The following is a 12,907-nucleotide window of genomic DNA, read 5'->3' as shown; positions in this document are numbered from 1 at the left end:
ATAAAGGCTAAGGGGCCCCTGGGTGGCTCAGTCAGTTGAACGTCAGGCTTTGGCTCAGGTCATGATCTCACAGTTCATGAGTTTGAGCCTCATGTCAGGCTCTGTGCTGACAGCTCAGAGCCTGGAGCCTGCTTCAGATTTGGTTTCTCCTCTCTCTCTGCCCCTCCCCACCCCCTCTCAAAAATAAATTTAAAAAATTTTTAAGCCTTAAAAAAAAAAAGAATAGGGACTGAGGTGTCTGGCTGGCTCAGTTAGTAAAGCATGCAATTCTTGATCTCAGGGTCCTGAGTTTGAGCCCCACATTGGATACCCTACTTAAAAAAAGAAGGGTAGGGGCTAATCTCAGTGGCTAGTAAAGAAATCCAGGAAGAGATGGGGCGCCTGGGTGGCTTAGTCGGTTAAGCGTCCGACTTTCGCTTAGGTCATAATCTCGCGGTTCGTGGGTTCGAGCCCCGTGTCGGGCTCTGTGCTGACTGCCAGCTCAGAGCCTGGAGCTGTTTCAGAGTCTGTGACTCCCTCTCTCTCTGACCCTCCCCTGCTCACGCTGTCTCTCTCTCTCTCTCTCTCTCTCCTAGAAATAAATAAAAACATTAAAAAAAAAAAAAAAAGAAATCCAGGAAGAGGACTGGGACTAATATCTAAGAAACTTCTATCTGAAACAGTTTCTCAAAGTGTGATCCCCCAAACAGCAACATCAGCATAATCTAAGAATGTTAAAAATGAAAATTATGGGGCCCTGATCCCCCGACACTGAATCAGAAAGTATGGGAGTGAGGCCCAGCAATCTGTATGTAACAAGATTTCCAGATAATTCTGGTGTATATTAAAGTTTAAGAACCGCCAAAGAAAGGCATCATAAAAGGAGATTGTCACTATTATGAAGAAACAGAGTAGGCGTAAACAATCTGGTAGACAACACACGTAAAAATTCTAAGAATATGGCAAGCTGATGGAAAAAGTAAATCATTAGACTCTTTTTTGTTTATTTGTTTGTTTTCTAAGAATTGGGTGCCAGTAACATATGGAACCATTTAAGTCGTCTGGTCTAAGTAGCTGGCCAGAATCTATCCAGATCTGGACAGAGGGCAGGGGTGTTTGCAGAAGCCAGAGAAGCAATCACAAAAAAAAAAAAAAATCCACAACACAAGCAGATTTTTAATATTTTATGTTAGAATTGGTCATTCTCATGCTCCACCCCATACCACACCACATTGGAAACATATCCATCTGCATTAAGCACAATCCCACCCTGCCTGTAAATTATTTTTTTTGCCCCCCAAATATGGCACACATTTACAAAGACGTCACTGCAGTTTATGGATCTGTGTTTTTTGCAAATGCGAGGCCCATTAATTGCATCCACATCTGTGGCCTTCCCCATGCTAGAATGTTAGGCCTCCGCTTATGCATTATCTGTTGAGTGCCAAGGAAAATAGCCTCCTTTTGTCCCTCTTTATGTAGGGCCTCCAGAAGCTCTCAGACTCTAGCAGGACACGAAATCCGGTTCTTTAGTATTTTGTTGATAAAAATAGGAAACAAAAGGGGTGCCTGGCTGGCTCAGTCAGTGGAGCCTGTGACTCTGGATTTTGGGGTCATGAGCTGGAGCCCCACATTGGGCACAGAAACTACTTTAAATAAATAAATTGATAGACTGATTTTAAGAATAGGAAACAAAAACTAAACAAAAAGCAAGAAATTATATCCTCCAAGATAAGCATCATTACCAACTAAAAGAGAATGGATGTTGCGCTTGGTAGATCAATATAGAACTTACAGTTGAATACACCCATGGCTCCAGTTTCAGAACCCTGGACTTGGGTCCAAGAAAAGTCCCTTTCCAAGCTAATTCCAAAGATTAATGAAGGATTGGATTCTACAGCCTCAGGCATCTGTGAATTCAAATGGCAGGCAAAATGGTAAAGACAGTGAACTGTACCTTTGGTGCCCTACGCCCTGCCTCCCTCTGCTTCTGTAACCCTCTGTCACCTCCCGGTAAACCTTCTTCAACACCCACATCCAATCAGTCAAATTACTCCACCTTCGCAATGTCACACCCATTACCTTGACCCAAATATCTAAGGCTGTGTAAAAACAGCATTGTCAGATTTCATAAATGTGCAATGATGACTCACACTGAAAAGAGACATTTTGTCACAAGGGAAACAGAGCTTGTCAAAGAAATTCGTATTAAAATCGGATAGCTCTCCGATTAGAGGCCAGAGAGGTTTATTTTTAGAGCTAAGTTTTAGGTTTTGTACTATTTCTTAAAAAAACTAAATTTAAATAAGTGGTACTTCATTTTAAACCATAACTAGTACTTGACTATTATGAATCCATTAAATTTTATATTTGTCAATAATTAAGACCATTTCTGTCTTTAATGAATTTTAATTTTTAGACTCTATTCTGTTTATACTCGGAACTGGGCAGCAGTTAATTTTTTTGCCCTTTACTGTAAAACACTTCATTCTTCTGGATAGCTGAAATAAACCAATTTTTATGTCTTGTACATTCAACTACCTGTCACTTAACAGTTGGTAAAACTGGATGCATCGCTTCATGCTGCCTTCAGTAAAGTCAACATCCTCCTCGCTGCTCTCAACATTTTTTAAATATATATTTTTGAATAGGCTGCTTCTAAGAGTCAAGTTCCCAAGTTTTCTTCGAACTTTCTTCTTCCTTCATCTCTACTTTTTTTCTCTTTCTGTTTCCCCCTGACAACAAAAGGTCTAAGGAAAATAAGCCGAGGGTGAAAATATTTACAGGGTGTGATTCAGAGCGTTTCCATCTGGGACTCCTACTTGAAGGAAAGTGTGAGATTTGGGACTGTCGACTACTAGCGTTCTCCCCTTTGCCAGGTGTGGAAGGTCCCTTTGGTGGTCTCTTCTTCATCACCTTGCTGGTGGCCTGTCACACCGTTCTGTGTGGTAGCCTCCGGGCCGCCCCAGGAGGAATAAGATGATCAGATTATGAGGACAGGCGGGAACAACATGCCCCTATAGGCCTGCCAGGAAAAGCAGGCAACAAACCACACAACCCGCCTTTGCTCTCCCCCTTTCCCTCCCAATTACACCACCAGACGATGTTTACAGGGAAGGAGTAAAGCCCCTTAGAACGCAGTTGATGTGCCCTGTCCTACAAGGGGAAACACTTCCACCAAGACCTAATGAGAGGAAGACCCCCCAGCAGTGGGGCACCCCAGCCGAGAGTGGGGGTGTGCAGGGGTCAGCCAGTGTCTCGCATTTTAAGTAATCAGTAGTTTTCCATCTCACAACATGAGGCCCTCCCCAAAGAGCCTGGGGTTCAACCTAGTAAGCTGGAGAAGTAACAAACTACAATTCAGCGGTTAAAAGAGACATCAGCATCACTTTCTGGGAAGGGAAGACTCCTTCATAGAGAAAAAGAGGAAGCTACAAAGACAAAAAGAAAGAAAGAGGACCTAGGAGGAAAAGTTCAGCAGACTTGGCAGGGAAACTATGAAACTTAGAACTCTAAGAGAATAGAAAACTGTATACAAGATACTAACTATGACTTCTTAGAAGCGAGCGCTAAAAAGTGAATCACTGCTTTAGGTCTTTGAGAGTCATTTTAAATTCACTCAAAAAGGAAGAAGGCAAGGATAAAAAATGAAAGGTTGAGAGGGTTATATAAGGAAAAGAACCTACTGACAGCACAGGTTGATGTACAACAAAATGAATTATAGAGTAGTTGTGGGATTGAACTACTTATGGTATGTAAAAAGTGAATTTTAAAAATCTTCATCATGACAATAAACTAAGGGGAAAAAAGAAATATAATAAATAAATAAATAAATAAATAAATAAATAAAATTAAAAATCTTCATCAAATTACATCTACTACTCTAACAATTTATAGTTATTGTCCTACTTTGTGGGGCTGTTACAATGATCAAATGAGATAATATACCTGGGCCAGACTGGGAAACAGCTCTTCTGGTTCTTTCCATTCAGGCAGATTTACTGAATGAAGTCTCCCCATTCTCAACTATTTTAAAAATGCATCTAGTAGGGGCACCTGAGTGGCTCAGTTGGTTAAGCGTCCAACTTTGGCTCAGGCCGCATCCTTGCAGTTCCTGAGTTTGAGTCCTGTGTCATGCAGGCTCTGTGCTGACAGCTCAGAGCCCGGAGCCTGCTTGGGATTCCGTCGCCCTCTCTCTCTGCCCCTCCCCTGCTTGCACCTGCTCTCTCTTTCTCTCTCAAAAATAATAAACTTAAAAAAAAAGTGGCATCTAACACCAGGACAATCCTGTAAGGTTGGTAGGAGACATAATGGTGTTCAATTTTACACTAAGGTCCATGGAAGCTGAAGGTGCAGGGTTCTAGGTCACAGAGGTAGTAGCCACTTAGATGGTGTGAACCATAAACTCCCTGTAAAAGTATTTTTGAAAGATATTAGTGCTAGTTCCCACATCAGGAAATTCATTCACAATATGCCTTATCATAATAAGTGTTGGGAAAGAAAGAAACAGAAGAACTCTCTGATCTAGTTCATTTACTTTGAGGAATGAGTATATCCTGTGACATCTTCCTAACGTTTGAGAATCTGGGGCACTTGTTCTATTTGGGAATATTTGCTCAAGTGTTTTCATATAACCACTCTCAACCAACAGAGCTAATAAACCAAAACACACTGTGTCGCATTCATTGCACTGAAACAAAAAGATGCCTTTTCAACATGACAGATAACTGCTATGAAATGTTTTCTGAATAAATATTTTTGGTTTGCTAAGTCACGCAGCCAGCTTTCATATTATGCATCAAAACAATCTTTTCCAAGTTAAAAAAAAATCACAGCTTTTTTGTAAATACAACATTAAGCCAACATGAACCTGAGTATCTCTCGGGAGTAGACTTAAGAGCGAGGGTAGACTTTGACGATTGATTCTAAGAGCATCTGTTGTAATTAATAAAGGTAATGTCAAGGATGTAATTGAAATTTCTTAAATAATAACTAACTCTAGATCATTAAGTGTTTGATTATTCAGGTTGCAAGATAATGGGAAAGGGCCAAGAAAATCAATATTAATAACTATCCAACTGCATTAATAGCTCTGAATAAAAATGCAGGAAGAGAAAAGGAAGCAGATGGTGGAGAGAAGGGACCGGCAGGACTATGGACCAGACATTTTAGATTCACCGACTCTGCGATAGTTTGCAGGGTAGAGAGTTTCAATGTAGTGGAAACTGATTCACAAAGAAATTAAGTGACCTGTCCAAGATCATAAATAAAAGTAGAAGCCAAGATTTGAATCCAGATATTTCAAGATTCCAAAGCTCAAATGCCCAGAGTGCATGGGCCTGCACCTACCCACCTCTCCCTGCTTACCTCCCTCCCTCCTCGTCCCTCCTCACTCACATCCTCCAGCTTCACTTACACCAACGGGACAAATTCTTTCCTTCGCCACCACAACTAACCTGCCTTTACTCTAGCTTAGGAAACTCTTGTTCCCACTCTACCTTGCCGGTGCTTCTGCATCTTTCAGTTCTCAGCATAAAGAATCATTCCTCGGATGGGGCGCCTGGGTGTCCCGATCAGTTAAGTATCTGACTTTTGATCTCAGCTCAGGTCATGATCTCATGACGTGGGTTCAGGGCGCCCCCGTCCACCTGTATGCTGGAGGTGAGGCGCCTACTTGGGATGGTCTCCTTCTCTATGCTCCTCCCCTACTGTGTTCACGCGCAAGCACGCGCGCTCTCTCTCAAAATGAATAAATAAACAAACAAACTTAAAAAAGACTTTTTAAAAAAGAATCCCTTCCTCAGTACCCCAGTCCCAAATGTGATCCTCTGGTATAGGTCTTCATAGCACTCAGGTCTTTTCAATTTCATCCATCATGTTTTGTAACTACACATGTGATGCTACCTTTCTCACTAACCTGCAAGCTTCAGCAGCGCAGACCACAGCTGTTTGCTCTTTATGCTCTACTCAGGAACTAGCACACCGGCCAACACACAAAATGCAGTCATTAAATATTTGAGTGAAAGTGAGTCATGGGAACTCAAAGTACCCATTATTCTTTCCAATACAGTTAAGTTAGCCAAGAGCATTTAGAATTTATGGTGGTAGAAGACTTCAACAGGTCATTACCAGTGCACTAAAATGGGACATTAGCAATGAGAAAAGAGGCTGTTACCCACTTTATCACACCAATCTAAATACACAGGAGAAAGCTATGGAAACCTGATGGCCCTGAAACCCCTCGCCATGCTGAGAAATCAGCATTATCCTGGGGATTGACAGTCACTTACATGACCAAGAAGCCATGACTTTTCCACATTATTGTCACAGGTGGGGTCATAGCATGTCTGTTCCAGCTTACCACCAGACAGTCTGATTAAACTGTGCGTCTACTCTCATTACCAGCTCTTCAATATTAATTACTACAAACACATTCAGGCTTAATCTTCTTGGGTTTTATACCTAAAGGCACAGCCTGGCCCTCCAATGATGTTCTTAATTTTTATTCTAGGCTTCACTTGCAACAAAATTAGCTTAGGTAACTTCCTGTAGGTGAAAGGGTAATGCATCCTAGTTAAACAAGGATTGAAGAGCCAGTCAAAATACCTCAGTTTTCGTTCAGTTTTGTTATCATCTAATGCACTTGGAGACCACATAATTTTAACCTCCCCCAACTTAATTATCTTAACTTACCCATCTACATCTGTAAAATTATAATCATCATTCTGATAGACTTATAGCTAGTCTGAGGGTTTCTAAGATTCTCAGAGACATCAGGGTTTCTGACTCTTGCTCTAATTCTGCAGCTATAAGGCCAGAAAGATCTTGGACCAGACTGTGCTAGCCTAGGGAGAATCAATGTGTTAAAGAGGCTGTGGTGCTTGCTTCAGCAGCACATATACTAAAATTGGAATCATTCAGAGATTAGCATGGCCTCAGTGCAAGGAAGACATGTAAATTTGTAAAATGTTCCATATTTTTAAAACTAGAAAGAAAAAAGAAGAAGGTATGTTGATGCTTATCTTATGCCAGTTTCTGTGGTCATTTTGCATAACACTGAGATTGATGATCTGATCATAAAGATCCAGCTGGGTTTGGATGGGTGGGAGGATTTGTTCTGCCTATTCCCCAATGACACCTCCTAAATGTCCAATGTGCACCTCAGTCATTCAGCCTTAATTATAGACCATGACAGTGAAGCCCTCTCTGGAAGAGCCAGAGGCTTACACATGGTGTCTATGATTTGAGAACGTTGTTGATCTTTTTACTGTGCAGCACTTTCTTCTCTCTGCGCTGGTTAGATAAATACACCTTGACTTATTTCCTAGGGAGTATCTGTGTCTCTATATCAGTCAGAAACCCCCACTGTTTTTACTTGTCAACATGGCGGTAACACAGGGTCAAATATGCTGTGGAAACATAGAAAGTATTTCACAAATATGAGTGATTACTGCCATCCTCTACAAAGCTGAATTTTATCTTTAATTCCTTTTCCATAATAAATAGATGCAATATGGTATTTGCAATAGGCTTATATTCAGACTCTCCTGTTGCTTGTAAGTTTTGTGTCTTTAGAGAAGTCACACTCCCTCAGAACCCAAGAATCTTCATCTGAAAAGTAGAAACTCAATAATACTATTATCTGTCTCATAAGGTTGTTGTGAAGGCAAAAAATATGTGGGAAGTATGTAGTGCTGTGTCTGACCCCTGAAGGTGCTAATATTTCATTTTTTTAATGTTTATTTATTTTTGAGAGAGACAGAGACAGAGTGTGAATGGGGGAGGGGCAGAGAGAGAGAGGGAGACACAGAATCTGAAGCAGGCTCCAGGCTCTGAGCTGTCAGCACAGAGCCCCATGCAAGGCTCTAATCCATGAACTGCGAGATCATGACCTGAACCAAAGTCAGACATTTAACCAACTGAGCCACACAGGTGTCCCCCCTGAAGGTGCTAATATTTGAATGTGAAATCAGTAATCCAAAGTTTAAGAGAAGTAAATGAATTTAAAAGCTCTGTATCCATCAGAATATCTTATGCTGAAAATAATGGAAAATTGAACTCAAACTGGCTTCAATAATAATGGGAATTCATCGGCACCTGTAATAAATAGTCTATAGGAAATGTAAACCTCAGGTATTGTTCACATAAGATCTGGTTAGACTTCTCTGCAGTTTTCCTGGCTCTGCCTTACTCCCTATGTTGCCTCTTCCTCTGGCTGGCTTCTCCCACTGTTGAAAGATAGCTTGCCAAGCAGCTACCAGGCAACACACTTCCTCCTTAATATCCAGGGAAGAGACAACATGACATCTCACAGTGAACAAGAGTCCCAGCTTTGGAGACTCTTGAAGTAGCCATTGTAGACAGGTGAATGCCATGCACTGATGTGTAAAACTGGAAAGACTCATGAGAGAGGTGTTATACTTGGGGAAAGGTGATAGGAACATCACATAGACAACCACAATGTCCATTATAGTAACACAATAAATGCTTAGTGAGTGGCAATGCATTGCAAAGTTGTTGTTGTTGTTGTTAAGGAAATAAAAACCTATGAAGAAATGTTGAATTCTTAGGTTTTTAGGATCCCTAAAAACCAGGGAGTAGGAGTGAGGAAGGAGCTGGCGAGAACTCTACACAACAGAAATCTCAAGGTGTGAGCCTGTTCAGGAGGAAGTCTACTAACCCCTAGGGGCACCCAGAGCAGAGCACCACTGGCTTCAAGGCTGCTTTGCAGCCCCCAGAAGTGAGAATCGTGGCACAGTCCTTCCCTACAGATCCGAAGTCAACTGGAGAAGCACTGAAAGTTCCACTTCTTACTTTTCCACAGGAAATCCACGAACACTCCATCTACCCCTGGAAAGGTGAAAACATTGACATGGACTCCATCTCTGCTTACAAAAACAGTAAAGGCCCCATGACTAAGTTCTCAAGATGATTTCCTTTTGCCTAAATAAAGCATGTTATTGCATTTTGGGGCTCATTTAATTGTAAGGAATTGAAATCCACTCAAATACTTGAGAAAAAGGGTATTTCTTGGATGAATACCAAATATTTCTGCCAGGAAGTACAACTGGCCTCGAAAGGAAATAGGTGCATGTAGCTAGCTCAGTGCGTGGAGCATGTGACACTTGATCTCAGGGTTGTGGGTTTGAGCTCCACATTGGGTGTAGAGATTACTTTAAAACAATTAAAAAAAAAAAAAAGAAGGAAGGAATTCACTTGACTAGGAAGTAAATGCCCATTTGCTTCACTCTTCTCTGTCATGACCAACTTTCCTGGCTTAACTTGTCCATGGGTCAGCTTTGGCTTCATATATTCCTTATTCAAGAGCTACAATGCTAAGCAGTTTCTATAAGCCAGATGCAAATTTCTGGGAGAAAGAGCCCACTGTTCAGGTTGTCTGTCCTTGGTCAATCAGTGGGGTCATCTGGGAAGGTCTGCTGCCCATGTAGGAAGGGTTTTATCAGTGATCTTTGAGAAGGGGAGTGAACCAGAAGGTCAAATTGACCAATATCACATATTGGACATGTCATTCTCTTCCTTTTCTATCAAACTACAGCCAGTGTTACATGATTTCATAAAAGCATCAGAAACCAGCAGAGGAACACAGAATAAGTCTAGATAACCAGTCTCTCAGCTTGTCTCCATTCTATCTTTGTATGTATTCTTTACACAGCATAATTTCTTCGTGCTGCATTTTTTCACCTGCCAAATAAAGAGAATCATACTTGTCCTTATAACTCACAGGATTATAGAAAGGATAAAGAAATAATAGACATGAAAATACTTTAAAACATTACAATGATGTTATTTATACTCTGAACACTATAGAGCATCTCTTTTTAATTTTAACTCAAACTACACTGTTTCTAAGGAAAAACTTACAAGTTCAAGGATTGTTTTGTCAAATCAGCTATTTGGGGTTAATCTCCCTAGGTAGATACACATCTTATGTGTTCCACATTAACTGTGTAAAGGAGTGTGTTATAGTTACACAGTTACACAGCATACATACTCAGCAGATACCTGGGAGGAGGGCAGTTTACAGAAAGACAGAAAAGTAAGAACAAACAAAAACAAAAAAATAACAACAAAGTAAAAACAACAAAGAAACCTCACCCCCTTCCAAAATCAAAAATAGATACAGTAATAACAGTCCACAGTGATACTGCTCCTTGTCCACTAAAAACAAAAAGAAGAAATAAGGGGGCACCTGGGCGGCTCAGTCAGTTATGATGCCAAATCTTGATTTCAGTTCAGGTCATGAGTTCAGAACCACATCGGGTTCTATGCTCACTGCTTCAGACCCTCTATCTTCTTCTCTTGCCCTTCCCCCACTCATGCTCACGCTCTCTCAAAAATAGATGATAGATAGATAGATAGACAGATAGATAGATAGATAGATAGATAGATAGATAGATAGATAGATAAAAAGACACAATAGGCTGTAGGTAAGGAATTTAGATTCAATATGAAAGTAATTCCCAGGAATGAGGACTTACTCCCTCCCATGCAGCTGATAATGTATTCTTTGCAGAATTTTGTTGCATTCATCTTTGTTTCCCCAGCAGTCAGTATGGCACCTGTTGCTGTAGGCACTCAGTTCATATTTTTGACAACATGACTGTTCAGAGATTGAGAAGCACATAAACAGACACCCAGCCATACTTGTCTCTTGTCTCTTTGATCTTGATTCAGCAAACAATCCATTTATGAACACAATTAATGAGACAATTGAAGCAAAGTACATCCTAAGTGGCTATGATATTAAGGAATTAATAAGTTTTTAGGTATGACATATAACTAACGTAGTTATATTTTTAAAAAAGAGTCCTTATCTTGGAGAAAGATCTTTAGAGATTAGATATTATAATATCTAGGGCTCCTTCAAAATAAAGGCATGAAAGAAACCAAAATGGCCGCGAATTGATCATTGTTCAAACTTGGCAATAGATGAAGTGTACACTATAATATTGTGTCTACTTTTTGCACATGTTTGAAAATTTCCATAACAAGTATCTTTTTAAAAAAAGAAAGATATATAAAACACAAAACGCAGCTCATGGGCTTAATGCATAATCTGAATTAGCTTTGGTCATGTAACAGCTTTTATGACAATTATAATACTGTTGATCTTAAATAGCTCCATCTAAAAACAGCTAAAATGTGTACTTTTCTTCTGCCATCCATGAAAATGATTTTCAGTACCAATTAAATTTCAAATAATTGTGGCTTTTCAGGATAATATAAAGCTCAGCATATCTCACTGCTACATTTGTCATACTTGGTGCAGCATTCCTATTAAAGATGTTCTTTAGTGTGAAATGTTGGTTAAGGAATATAAATAATTTTATTTTAAAATTTCTAATTTTAAGATTAAAATTATTCTATTTAAGATATTGGCCAAATCTTCACTCATGCTTTCTGCTCTCAAAGCTTGAAGAAATTGACAAATGAAAGCATTTCTATATATTCTTTAAAACTGTTGTTGAAGACATGGTCTTACATTGCCTACAGCTTTTTATATATGTTTCAAATCAGCATTTTTTAATAACTCAGTTCTATAAAAAAAAAGTTTTGGGGCGCCTGGGTGGCTCAGTCGGTTAAGTGTCCGACTTCAGCTCAGGTCATGATCTTGCGGTTTGTGGGTTCGAGCCACGTGTCGGGCTCTGTGCTGACTGCCAGCTCAGAGCCTGGAGCCTGTTTCAGATTCTGTGTCTCCCTCTCTCTCCGCCCCTCTCCCACTTGTGCTCGGTCTCTCTCTCTCTCAAAAATAAATAAACTATAAAAAACATTTTTAAAAAAGTTTGTTTTGAGGAGGAAAAATCCTTTTGATCATTCAATAAATAGTATATTGTGTGTGTGTGTGTGTGTGTGTGTGTGTCTTTTTTCTAGCCTTCCAGGAAATTCAAAGGTAAATTCAAGTATTCTCCATTTTTTAAAGTGCTCCCTTTTCCTTTGACATGGTTTAAATATTTTTTATATTTATGAGTCACTTATTGTAAAATCGTATCATTTAAAATTAGTAATAATTTATGTCATTGATGCACATTTTATCCACATTTTAACACCTTTCAAATTAGTATGCATCTTACAATCAGGATAGTTTCCTAGAAGCAATTTTTACTTATATAAAATTACATGAATAATAATAAGTCTTATATTTTATTGCAGCCTAGATTTGCAAAATATTAAAATGTCTTCAACAATTATTCTGTAACATAAAAACACTACCATAGCAGAGCAATAAAACTAAGGGTTGAATTAAGTCTTATTAAATACTTCAATTCATATATGCCATATTTCAAAGAGCTGTCTCTCATGCTTGAGTTTTTAAAATTAATGTGAATGAATAAGAGGAAGATGGCAGCAGAATAAAAGGACCCTGGGTTCACCTCATTCCACAAATATAGTTAGGTAACTATCAAATAATCCTAAATACCCCAGAAATTGATCTGAAGACTGGCAGAACTAAAGGTAGAGAAAAGGCCACATCAAGAAGGTAGGAAATGGGGTGCCTGGGTGACTCTGTTGGCTAAGTGTCCAACTCCAGCTCAGGTCATGATCTCGCAGTTCGTGGGTTCGAGCCCTGAGTCAGGCTCTGTGCTGACAGCTAGCTCAGAGCCTGGAGCCTGTCTTTGGAGCCTGTCTTTGGATTCTGTGTCTCCCTCTCTCTCTGACCCACCACTGCTCATGCTGTCTCTATCCCTCTCTCAAAAATAAATAAAACATAAAAAAAAAAAAAAAGGTAGGAAGTGTGGAGCCATGTTTGGGAGAGAAGCAGATCCTGGCTACTGCTGTGGGGTGGGAGCCATGGTTGCAGAAAAAGATGAGAAACTAGCACACAGGGGAGCGCATGGAGAAGGCAACTTCCCAGAGCAACTCGTTTGGAAAACAAGAAGGGCTAATTTTGTGATCTTGCAACCAGCTA

At 39.9% G+C, this 12,907-nt stretch overlaps 1 non-coding gene across 1 annotated transcript; it reads left to right on the top strand.

The window, feature by feature from the left end:
• Window positions 1-6,856: 6,856 nt before the first annotated feature.
• LOC144238844 (U6 spliceosomal RNA) lies at window positions 6,857-6,960 on the top strand. The gene has a single exon (XR_013337228.1). It is a non-coding gene; the product is annotated as a U6 spliceosomal RNA (small nuclear RNA).
• Window positions 6,961-12,907: the final 5,947 nt, after the last annotated feature.

The sequence above is a fragment of the Crocuta crocuta genome, unplaced genomic scaffold (assembly GCF_008692635.1).
Source record: "Crocuta crocuta isolate KB4526 unplaced genomic scaffold, BGI_CrCroc_1.0 scaffold116, whole genome shotgun sequence".
Taxonomy (NCBI): Eukaryota; Metazoa; Chordata; class Mammalia; order Carnivora; family Hyaenidae; genus Crocuta; species Crocuta crocuta.
The sequence above is the reverse complement of the archived record's forward strand: the minus strand, read 5'-3'. Positions and strand labels throughout refer to the sequence as shown.